Source organism: Schistocerca piceifrons, chromosome 6 (genome assembly GCF_021461385.2).
Source record: "Schistocerca piceifrons isolate TAMUIC-IGC-003096 chromosome 6, iqSchPice1.1, whole genome shotgun sequence".
Lineage (NCBI taxonomy): Eukaryota > Metazoa > Arthropoda > Insecta > Orthoptera > Acrididae > Schistocerca > Schistocerca piceifrons.
The window spans coordinates 144,520,952-144,533,267 of record NC_060143.1 but is presented as its reverse complement, the minus strand read 5'-3'; the positions used below and the strand labels follow the sequence as shown (position 1 = coordinate 144,533,267).

Genomic DNA, 12,316 nt, shown 5'->3' with positions numbered 1-12,316 from the left:
TGCACCAGAACTCCGACGCGAATGCGAACTGGTTCTAATGTTAGCTCAGATCCCCCACCACGTGACGTACAGGTGGAGACCGCCCTGCGAGCGACTGGGGCGCCGCGCGGCGGCCAGTCTCATTACTTATCTACCACACCCTGTATAAGAACGCATAACACAAGGACAAAAAGAATTAACACAGTAGCTGAAAGAAACTAACAAGGAAATACAAAAAGCGCGTGTTAATATTCAAGGTCAGTTAGATCAAATACGAACTGAAGCTAAGACAGGGAAAATCAAGCTTCAAACGCTCGTTACAGGGCACAACCAACTGAGTACACACATTGACACTCTCCAGACAGATATGATTACGCTGCTTGAAGTGACATATCAAAGGGTCAAAAAGGATTAAACAACAGGTCGAAGGTTTTGCCATCAAAGCGACGACGAAGGCGTAATATGTTATTGCTGAGAAGACGTCTCACAAAAGAACGACAAAAGCAACATTAAAGAAATACGCTGCCTGTATTTTATAAATACAGTAGAAAAACGAAGACCAGTTTCACGGGTGAGATCGGAACTTTTACGTTCGATCGAAAGTCGTGGTGACCTAGAAAGCGTTAGTGAGGAGTCGCAGACGGCGACAGAGTCCACTTTGAAGTCGGTAGATACTTCTGTACTGAAAAATTCAACAGTTGTCGATAATAGTACAGAAAGCGTACGCGAAATTACGTGTGACCTAAGACGGTAAGGCACTTGTGGATGCCATTTCGAAACCGCAAACCGCGAACGGAAAATTAGTCCATACCAGCGTATGCCAGAACTGCCCGGTAACCGTATGGAACTGTGTGGATTGCGACCACTTGTTCAAGAAAGAATAACAGGTCAGTCGGGAATATAAGAGCTTGGTTTGCAGCAAGGGCCAGTGCGTCAAGCACAAGGCGTGACACTGGCTGATCAAACCATGGAGATGCGTTATGTAACGCGACAGCCTGTAGGACGAATACAGACGGGTTACAGTACGGCGTCTAACGAGCCACAATTGCTTACACGTCAAGATACAGAGCCGGTAGCTTCCGTTATGCAAGCATATTGCGCAATGAGACCTGCAAGTCATTCTAAGACACAAGTGTCACAGAATGAACCAAGTTATACACGTTTGCGTAGATTTGACGCAAACCAAGGACAGAATTCCAGTCTTCAAAACCAAAAAGATGCATCACAGAGATAAACGAGAGGTTTTGATGGTAACCACTTTCCTATAGTGCGGAAACACCAGCACTATAAGGCAGATGCAGATACTGCACCTCCCCACACGTGTATTGACCAATTTAAAGTAGGAATACCGTTATATTGGCCACTGAAACATAAGTTAGATTTCTTTTGCTCACATATGGAGGGAAGTGTTGCTGAAACTATGCAGAAGGTAGCAGAAACTTAAGATTCATATGATTTGCTTAGAACTGACTTGATAGCAAGATATTGGTCACCTGAGGCTCAGATCAGAATAAAATATGGAACATTACAAAACGTCACTTTCGAAAATTCGCGTGACAAAACAGCAGTCAGATTCTTTGAGAATATAGCTAAAAGGAACCAATACTTAGATATCCTATACAGCGACGGAGAACTGATACAAATATGCAAAACGGAAATGCCAATGAAATATCAATAACGTGGGGGCGATAATGTAGAAACTTTGAAAGGTGTTTTGAGAGAGTTAGAATTCATGTATGAAAACGACGCTCAAAGACGTCACGATTTAAGAGAGAATAATTCTGAAAGAACACGTAACAATAAGGAAAATAATGATAATAGTAGCGATGGTAGGCCCGATCAGGGATTGAATTCTGGACGAAATGGGAATAATTACGGAAATGGGAGAAGTGAAAACACTGGACCACATTGTAATGGATATGGTGTTAACAGTGGTTGGAACAGGCGGAATATAGACGTAAACAAGGATAGAAACTGAAGAACTCGGGATAACCGACAGACTGATTTTAATCACCGATCTCCAGGTTCATGGCGAGAAATCTGATGGGGAGGTGGTGCGAGAACGCAGCCACAGGCAAACACCTCAGGTAATAACCGGAGAAACGTACCACAGATGGAGGCCAAATTACAACCACCAAATCCTGGAAAGCGTGAGGATTTACTGACGTTAGATATTGTAGGAGTTCAAGCGGATAATACACTTTCTGCAGAAACGGATGATAAGGCGTCCGCAGCAGTAAATACGTTAAGGTGTGACGTACAAGAGTCGTAATTGGAAACAGGATCGACAGAAAAATCATCAAAGGTATTCCCACAGATTCTACAAATAGGGAGAAAGTCACAACTGAAGTGTTGGGATGAGATAGGTTGGATTGACACAGACGATGAGGATGACCATACAGCATTACCTAGTAATGACCCATTTCAAGTTTCTTCATCTCCCAGTACTACTGCAGCCTACATCCTTCTGAACCTGCTTAGTGTATTCGTCTCTTGGTCTCCCTCTACGATTTTTACCCTCCACGCTGCCCTCCAGTACTACACTGGTGATCCCTTGATGCCTCAGGACATGTCCTACCAACCGAACCCTTCTTCTCGTCAAGTTGTGCTACAAACTCCTCTTCTGCCCAATTCTACTCAATACCTCCTCATTAGTTATGTGATGGACCCATCTAATCTTCAGCATTCTTCTGTAGCACCACATTACGAAAGCTTCTATTCTCTTCTTGTCTAAACTATTTATCGTCGATGTTTCACTTCCGTACATGGCTACACTCCATACAAATACTTTCAGAAACGACTTCCTGACACTTAAATCTATACTCGATTTTAACAAAGTTCTCTTCTTCAGAAACTCTTTCCTTGCCATTTCCAGTCTACATTTTATATCCTTTCTACTTCGACAATCAGTTATTTTGCTCCCAAAATAGCAGAACTCCTTTACTACTTTAAGTGTCTCATTTCCTAATCTAATTCCCTCAGCATCACCCGACTTAATTCGACTACATTCCATTATCCTCGTTTTGCTTTTGTTGATATTCATCTTGTACCCTCCTTTCAAGACACTGTCCATTCCGTTCAACTGCTCTTCCAAGACCTTTGCTGTCTCTGACACAATTACAATGTCATCAGCGAACCTCAAAGTTTTTATTTCTTCTCCATGGATTTTAATACCTACTCCGAACTTTTCATTTGTTTCCTTTACTGCTTGCTCAATATGCAGATTGAATAGCATCGGGGAGAGGCTACAACCATGTCTCACTCCCTTCCCAACCACTGCTTCCCTTCCATGTCCTTTGACTCTTATAACTGCCATCTGCTTTCTGTACAAATTGTAAATAGTCTTTCGCTCCCTGTATTTTACCCCTGCCACCTCCAGAATTTGAAAGAGAGTATTCCAGTCAACATTGTCAAAAGCATTCTCTGAGTCTAGAAATGCTAGTAACGTAGGTTTGCCTTTCCTTAATATTTCTTCTAAGGTAAGTCGTAGGTCAGTATTGCCCCACGTGTTCCAACATTTCTACGGAATCCAAACTGATCTTCCCCGAAGTCGGCTTCTACCAGTTTTTCCATTCGTCTGTAAAGAATTCGTGTTAGTATTTTGCTGCTGTGACTTATTAAACTGATAGTTCGGTAATTTTCACATATGTCAACACCTGCTTTCTTTGGGATTGGAATAATTATATTCTTCTTGAAGTCTGATGGAGTTTCGCCTGTCTCATAAATCTTGCTCACCAGATGGTAGAGTTTTGTCAGAACTGGCTCTCCCAAGGCTGTCAGTAGTTCTAATGGAATGTTGTCTACTCCCGGGGCCTTGTTTCGGTTTAGGTCTCTCAGTGCTCTGTCAAACGCTTCACGAAGTATCATATCTCCCATTTAATCTTTATCTACCTCCTCTTCCATTTCCATAATATTGTCTTCAAGAACATCGCCCCTATATAGGAACTCTATACAGAGTGTTACAAAAAGGTACGGCCAAACTTTCAGGATACATTCCTCACACACAAATAAAGAAAAGATGTTATGTGGACATGTGTCCGGAAACGCTTAATTTCCATGTTAGAGCTCATTTTAGTTTCGTCAGTATGTACTGTACTTCCTCGATTCACCGCCAGTTGGCCCACTTGAAGGAAGGTAATGTGGACTTCGGTGCTTGTGTTGACATGCGACTCATTGCTCTACAGTACTAGCATCAAGCACATCGGTACGTAGCATTAACTGGTTAGTGTTCATCACGAACGTGGTTTTGCAGTCAGTGCAATGTTTACAAATGCGGAGGTGGCAGATGCCCATTTGATGTATGGATTAGCACGGGGCAATAGCCGTGGCGCGGTACGTTTGTATCGAGACAGATTTCCAGAACGAAGGTGTCCCGACAGGAAGACGTTCGAAGCAATTGATCGGCGTCTTAGGGAGCACGGAACATTCCAGCCTATGACTCGCGACTGGGGAAGACCTAGAACGACGAGGACACCTGCAATGGACGAGGCAATACTTCGTGCAGTTGACGCTAACCCTAATGTCAGCGTCAGAGAAGTTGCTGCTGTACAAGGTAACGTTGACCACGTCACTGTATCGAGAGTGCTACGGGAGAACCAGTTGTTTCCGTACCATGTACAGCGTGTGCAGGCACTATCAGTAGCTGATTGGCCTCCACGGGTACACTTCTACGAATGGTTCATCCAGCAATGTGTCAATACTCATGTCAGTGCAAATGTTCGCTTTACGGATGAAGCTTGATTCCAACGTGATCAAATTGTAAATTTTCACATTCAACATGTGTGGACTGACGAGAATCCACACGCAGTTGTGCAGTCACGTCATCAACACAGATTTTCTGTGTACGTATGGGCAGGCATAGTTGGTGATGTCTTGATTGGGCCCCATGTTCTTCCACCTACGCTCATTGGAGCACGTTATCATGATTTCATACGGGATACTCTACCTGTGCTGCTAGGACATGTGCCTTTACAAGTACGACACAACATGTGGTTCATGCACGATGGAGCTCCTGCACATTTCAGTCGAAGTGTTCGTACGCTTCTCATCAACAGATTCGGTGACCGATGGATTGGTAGAGGCGGACCCATTCCATGGCCTCCACGCTCTCTTGACCTCAACAGTCTTGACTTTCATTTACGGGGGCATTTGAAAGCTCTTGTCTACTCCACCCCGGTACCAAATGTAGAGAATATTCGTGCTCGTATTGTGGACGGCTGTGATACAACACGTCATTCTCCAGGGCTGCATCAGCGCATCAGGGATTCCATACGACGCAGGGTGGATGCATGTATCCTCGCTAATGGAGGACATTTTGAATATTTCCTGTAACAAAGTGTTTGAAGTCACGCTGGTACGTTCTGTTGCTGTGTGTTTCCATTCCATGATTAATGTGATTTGAAGAGAAGTAATAAAATGAGCTCTAACATGGAAAGTAAGGGTTTCGGACACATGTCCACATAACATATTTTCTTTCTTTGTATGTGAGGAATGTTTCCTGAAAGTTTGGCCGTACCTTTCTGTGACACCCTGTATACCCCTTTTACCTTTCTGCTTTCCCTCCTTTGCTTAGAACTGGGTTTCCATCTGAGCTCTTGATATTCATGCAATTGGTTCTCTTTTCTCCAAAGGTCTCTCTAATTTTCCTGTAGGCAGTATCTATCTTGCCCCTAGTGATATACCTCTCTGCATCCTTACATTTGTCCTCTAGCCATCCCTGCATACACATTTTGCACTTCCTGTCGATCTCATTTTTGAGACGTTTGTATTCCTTTTTGCCTGATTCACTTACTGCATTTTTGTATTTTCTCCTTTCATCAATTAAATTCAGTACCTCTTTTGTTACCCAAGGATTTCTACTAGCCCTCGTCTTTTTACCTACTTGATCCTCTGCTGCCTTTACTATTTCATTCCTCAAAGCTACCCATTCTTCTTCTACTGTATTTCTTTCCCCCATTCCTGTCAATTGTTCCCTTATGCTCGCCCTGAAATTCTGTACAACTTCTGGTTCTTTCAGTTTATCCAGGTCCCATCTCCTTAATTTCCCACCTTTTTGCAGTTTATTCAGTTTTAATCTACAGGTCATAACTAATAGATTGTGGCCAGAGTCCACATCTGCCCCTGGAAATGTCTTACAATTTAAAATCTGGTTCCTAAATCTCTGTCTCACCATTATATAATCTATCTGAAACCTTCTAGTATCTCCAGGGTTCTTCCATGTATACAACCTATAACACTCCTGTCTGCTACTACTGTACCATAACCTCAATGCTAGAAACGGGTTGTGACATAAAACTATTTCGTAAAAGCAACTATGGCACAAAGCAACAGAGCAGTGTTACCCTCTGAGAGGAATTTTGTTATGTTGACCGTGTTGTTCCTAACGGAGGTGGCTTATCGGAAATGAAAGTCAGAATTACGTAAATATTTGAATAGTAACAAACAAAATTTTGCCTAGCTATACTGTTTATAGAATGAGTGAAACGGTCGCCAGCCTAATTAGGCAAGAGAAAGATTAACGTTCTCGTTTATGAAAGTAGGTATAAGTAACTATAGTGGACAAACACAACCTAGACTTAGCCACACGCGAGTGCAATGAACTCTGACACTCATATGTTTTAAGATTGAAGCTAACAACTGGAGCAGCACAAACTATTTGCTAAATTATAAGAGATACCGTAACACCCTATTACTTTCAGGCTTACATAAAGTGAATGGTCTTTATAACATTACTATTAACATGCACTTCTAATACACAAGATACACAAACACTTAGCAAACATGAATATATAATGTTTCACAACTGCAGCTTTCTCACTTTTACTACAGCGAAACACAATACTGACAAAATTGCTAGAAACTGACTCACCTTTTATAATTTACTACAGACAATAACGTGATGATTTGCCTTATAAGCCTCAGTCTTAAGAACCTTTAATATTGAAGTTAGCAACAGCACTTCAAATAGCAGTTTTAATAGGAAAATTATTTTGGATAAATAACATCTACCTTAATTCACTCTATTGCCACATTAACTTTAACTTTCTTTTTACTAAGTTCAAGAGGCATTAATTAGCAAAACTCTAGGCTTTAATTTCTTTTAGTAAGGACACTCGGATATCACTTTAACTCAAACGGAGAGGAACCTGAGAGGTGTTATGATGAGGAGAAAAATCTAGGTAGGTACATAAATTCAGATACAAATTACCTTATATTTCAGCACATTAGCATGTCCATTAAGCTGATCCTTCACTGTAAATCATTATAGTATTACGTTGCATTGATTGCGCAATGTGGTGTCAACTGCATGTTGGTAGGTGGAATTGTAGGCAGAATTGCTGGACTCTGTCATTTCTTGGTGGCGATGATAGATACAAACTCCAGAATAGTTCCAGCTATTTATCCATCCATCCGAGGCCTTAGAAAGAAGCAGGAAAAGCCTCTCTCGGAATCAGCACAATATGCATCTTATACATGGCAGTGCACGGACTAGTAGCTCGTCTCCGACTGCTGGCTCGTCCCCGACTGACTATCAGTTCCACCTTTTCCACCTAGGCCAACTACAATTTGCGCGCGCTACACAGTTCCGTTCCTGAGGGGAACCACTACACCTTTTACATACAGAATAACTAAGAGCCCTAACTGAGGATCAGCAATTTCCATTACAGCAACCAAATACATTAAATAAAACAAAACATTTACACATATTGACATCTCTCCAAAAAAATATTCACACAAAATTACAATCATATACAGTAAGTTTTGTTCCCTCCAAATGGGACAAAGATTTTAAATTGCAGATACACTACTTTGCATAGAATCAAATCACGACATCAAAGGTTTGACAAAGAAAAGAGTATACAATTTTGTGTTATCTGTTCAATCAAACACATTTACAGGTACTCAATGTTATAACATTAAATGAAACAAAAGTAAAATAAATCCGTACAGCATAAGAGCTATGGTGTTACAAACCTTCTTTCATGATTCTTGAACCAGGTGTTAGCTATGATTAAGTTATGCTCTGTGCAAAATTCTACCAGGCGGCTTCCTCTTTCATTTCTTAGCCCCAATCCACATTCACCTACTACGTTTCCTTCTCTTCCTTTTCCTACTCTCGAATTCCAGTCACCCATGACTGTTAACTTTTCGTCTCCCTTCACTATCTGAACAATTTCTTGTATCTCATCATACATTTCATCAATGTCTTCATCATCTGCAGAGCTAGTTGGCATATGAACTTGTATTACTGTAGTAGGCGTGTGCTTCGTGTCTATCTTGGCCATAATAATGCGTTCACTATGCTGTTTGTAGTAGCTTACTCGCACTCCTACATTTTTATTCATTATTAAACCTACTCCTGCATTACCTCTATTTGATTTTGTATTTATAACCCTGTATTTCCCTGACGAAAAGTCTTGTTCCTCCTGCCACCGAATTTCAATAATTCCCACTATAACCTATCCATTTCCCTTTTTAAAATTTCTAACCTACCTGGTCGATTAAGGGATCTGACATTCCACGCTCCGATCCGTAGAACGCCAGTTTTATTTCTCCTGATAACGACGTCCTCCTGAGTAGTCCGCGCCCGGAGATCCGAATGAGGGACTATTTTACCTCGAGAATATACTACCCAACAGGACGCCACCATCATTTAACCATACAATAAAGCTGCATGCCCTCGGGAAAAATTACGTCTGTGGTTTCCCCTTGCCTTCAGCCGTTCGTAGAACCGTAACAGCAAGGCCGTTTTGGTTAGTGTTACGGGGCCAGATCACTCAGTCATCCAGACTGTTGGCCCTGCAACTACTGAAAAGGCTGCTTGCTGCCCCTCTTCAGGAACCACACGTTAGTCTGGCCGCTCAACAGATACCCCTCCGTTGTGGTTGCATCTACGGTACGGCTATCTGTATCGTTTCCGGCACGCAAGCCTCACCACCAACAGAAGGGTCCATGTTCCATGGGGGGGGGGGGGGGGGGGGGCATTAATGTACGAGGGTTAAAACATAAATAGTGGCAACTATTTATTCACAACCGATACAAAATAGTTACATGTTTACATCTGTTACTGTCCTTCAAAGTAGTCACCAGCGTTGTGTAGAACCTGTTGCCAGCGATGTGGAAGGCGTAGTATACCGTTAGCAGAGCCTGCTACCGCTGATCCCAGGCTCCTTGCCGCTAACGAAGTGATTGATTTTGGTCACATCATTTGCAATAGCGACTGTGCGAATTGACTGTACCTGGTACGGAAAGAAAGACTAGCTGATGCTACTGAGGACTAGGCCGCGAGCATTTCCGACGATTTCTTGGGCTCTTATTCGTGATGGAATTCAGACAGGCAATGGTGCTGTCGATTGTTGCATACGAATGCTAAATACCTGCATTGTGCGTTTCCGCAAAGTGATTTTTACGCCAAAGTTGCGATTGTCCTACAAGTTGTGTCAGATGTGGAGCTCAGAGCGTAGCAGTTTCCGTGGTGTAGCGGTTATCACGTCTGCCTAACACGCAGAAGGTCCCCAGTTCGATTCTGGGCGGAAAGAATGCAAAAGATAATTACTTCAGCAAGGAGTTGAGATGCCTGTAAATATTCAGTCGCACCTGTACCACTGAGAATTTGTAAATTATATTTCATTTGTATTCTAAAATTCGATTTGCAAATTGTTAAAATACATTCATAATTTAACCATGTTTTATATTTTGTATTTCATGTGTAGTTTATAAATATCCATTAAATCTAAATATATGCTATAAAGAATTTGCGTATTGTAGTTATTTTGGAAACATGTGTTTTTAACGATAAATAATGTGAATGAATATAAATTTGGTGTTAATGTGTTTAAAAATATGCAAAAATATTAACTATTTTACATATATAATGTCGCTTAAGTAAATACTTGTCAGTTTATGAGAATAAATTGTAATATTGATGTAGCATTTAAGTGTTAAGAGTAGATATAAGCGAAACAAAGGCATCCTTAACATCGCTCATCTTTCACAATCATCAATAGCATGAATGTTTGATAATTGTGCAGTACCTGAAATTATTGTAAAGAGAAAATTTAAAGGGTGGATGAACCATTTTAACAGAATTTAACCACAAGTACTACAGAGTAAAATGTAAGATTAATAAATTACTGTAAAGCCACTTAATAATCATATAAATAGATAATACCATGTAAAGCAATACATTTCAAAAATGTTAAAATGACATCATCTAGCATAACATAGACAAGTAGCTGGACCATGATTAAATTATTTGAATTCACAATTTTGCACTGCAATGAGCAATGCCTCATCCATTGATCACAGCAGCACAAAAATAATGTGGAAAGGACAGCGTGTGTAAGGTCCCAGAATTTACAGAACTTACATGAGCTTGATCCATAAAGACAGTACCATACAGTGTGAGACCCTCAGAAAATAATAACTATATTATATCAGCAAAAGGCAACTGCAGTTAATCTCATGTATTGAAAACTAACAAACCAATATCTACCAATATATATACACAGGGGCATGAATGAACAAGTTAATGTGAAACCCATTTGGGAGACAAACCAAGCAGGTGATTAATGACAATGGAAAACCCCATTTAGCAACAGAACGACGAACCTCAGCACAGAAAGAGATAAGGCCAGAACAATACGTTATCCCTTTCAACATAAATACGGCTGGGACCAAGGGTAAGTGGCTCCAAGGCATTAACAGGACTAGGCTGCGACCGAGCAAGAAAAATAAAATTCACCTCTAGCAAGATGGTGATTGACTCATGCCATACTGGGTGACGCAGATGTGACATGGTGCTGAGATCCCTATTATATAAAAGCATTTTCAGAGCTAAAATTTCTAGATCTCTCTTTCTCTCTCTCTCTCTCTCTCTCTCTCTCTCTCTCTCTCGTCTCACAGTGGAATGCCAAAGTGTGTGGAAAATAGCGAGGGCGTTGAGAGCTTTGCTTTCTGCAAAAGTGAGGACGACATGCTTCACATATTGCGGCAACAGATAGCGAAGAGGTGGATAATTATTCCTGTGGGAATTTTTGCGGGCAAAGAAATTGTGCACATTGCTCCAACCCTCAGCGAGTGTGCAATAGCCATTATTTTGTCCAGGGAAAGATTAACGTTCTATGAAATTCAGCAAAGTTGAGACCAAGTGAACTCAGTAAAGGCCAGAGTAGGGAATTAGCATTTCACATCCAGCACAGAGACAACGCCGTTGCAGATGCCGCTTGGTAAAGTACCATCACACATTAGGCCACAGTAAATGTTGAGTCTAGAATTGCTCACTCAAACTTGTGTACACTTTGGCCATTGAATATCAAAATCTGGGATACTAACATACCCTCACATTCAGTAAGCGATAGTTTTTTCATTGCTAAAAAATACAAAATTCATTCTCCAGCAACTCAGAGCATTGACCAGCTACAACAATGTATATGTAAATGAGTTGATGAAGATTTTTAATCAATTTTTCTTTCCTTTGATAAAAATTATTTATGTGTAGAGATAACGTTTTCAAAAGTCATCAATTCAATATGTCCAGTTAAATATTTTGTTATTACCAATGAACCATGGACCTTGCGTTGGTGGAGAGGCTTGTGTGCCACAGCAATACACATAGCAGCAACCTTTTCAGTAGTTGCAAGGGCAACAGTCTGGATGATTGACTGATCTGGCCTTGTAACAATAACCAAAATGGCCTTGCTGTGCTGGTACTATGAACACCTGAAACCAAGGTGAAACTACGGCCGTAATTTTTCCCGAGGACAGGCAGCTCTACTGCATGATAAAATGATGATGACGTCCTCGTAGGTAAAATATTCTGGAGGTAAAATAGTCCCCCATTCGAATCTCCGGGCGGGGACTACTCAAGAGGATTTCATTATCAGGAGAAAGAAAACTGGCGTTCTACGGATCGGAGCGTGGAATGTCAGATAACTTAATCAGGCAGGTAGGTTAGAAAATTTAAAAAGGGAAATGGATAGGTTAAAGTTAGATATAGTGGGAATTAGTGAAGTTCGGTGGCAGGAGGAACAAGACTTCACATCAGGTGCCTACAGGATCGTAAACACAAAATCAAATAGGGGTAATGCAGAAGTAGGTTTAATAATGAATAGGAAAATAGGAATGCGGGTAAGCTACTACAAACAGCATCGTGAACGCATTGTTGTGGCCAAGATAGATATGAAGCCCACACCTACTACAGTAGTACAAGTGTATATGCCAACTAGCTGTGCAGATGACGAAGAAATTGAAGAAATGTATGATTAAATAAAAGAAACTATTCAGACAGTGAAGGGTGACGAAAATGTAATAGTCATGGGTGACTGGAATTCAGCAG

At 41.1% G+C, this 12,316-nt stretch overlaps 1 non-coding gene across 1 annotated transcript; it reads left to right on the top strand.

Moving 5' to 3' along the window:
- Positions 1-9,445: 9,445 nt before the first annotated feature.
- Positions 9,446-9,518, top strand: Trnav-aac. The gene has a single exon. It is a non-coding gene; the product is annotated as a tRNA-Val (tRNA).
- The last annotated feature ends 2,798 nt before the right edge of the window (positions 9,519-12,316 follow it).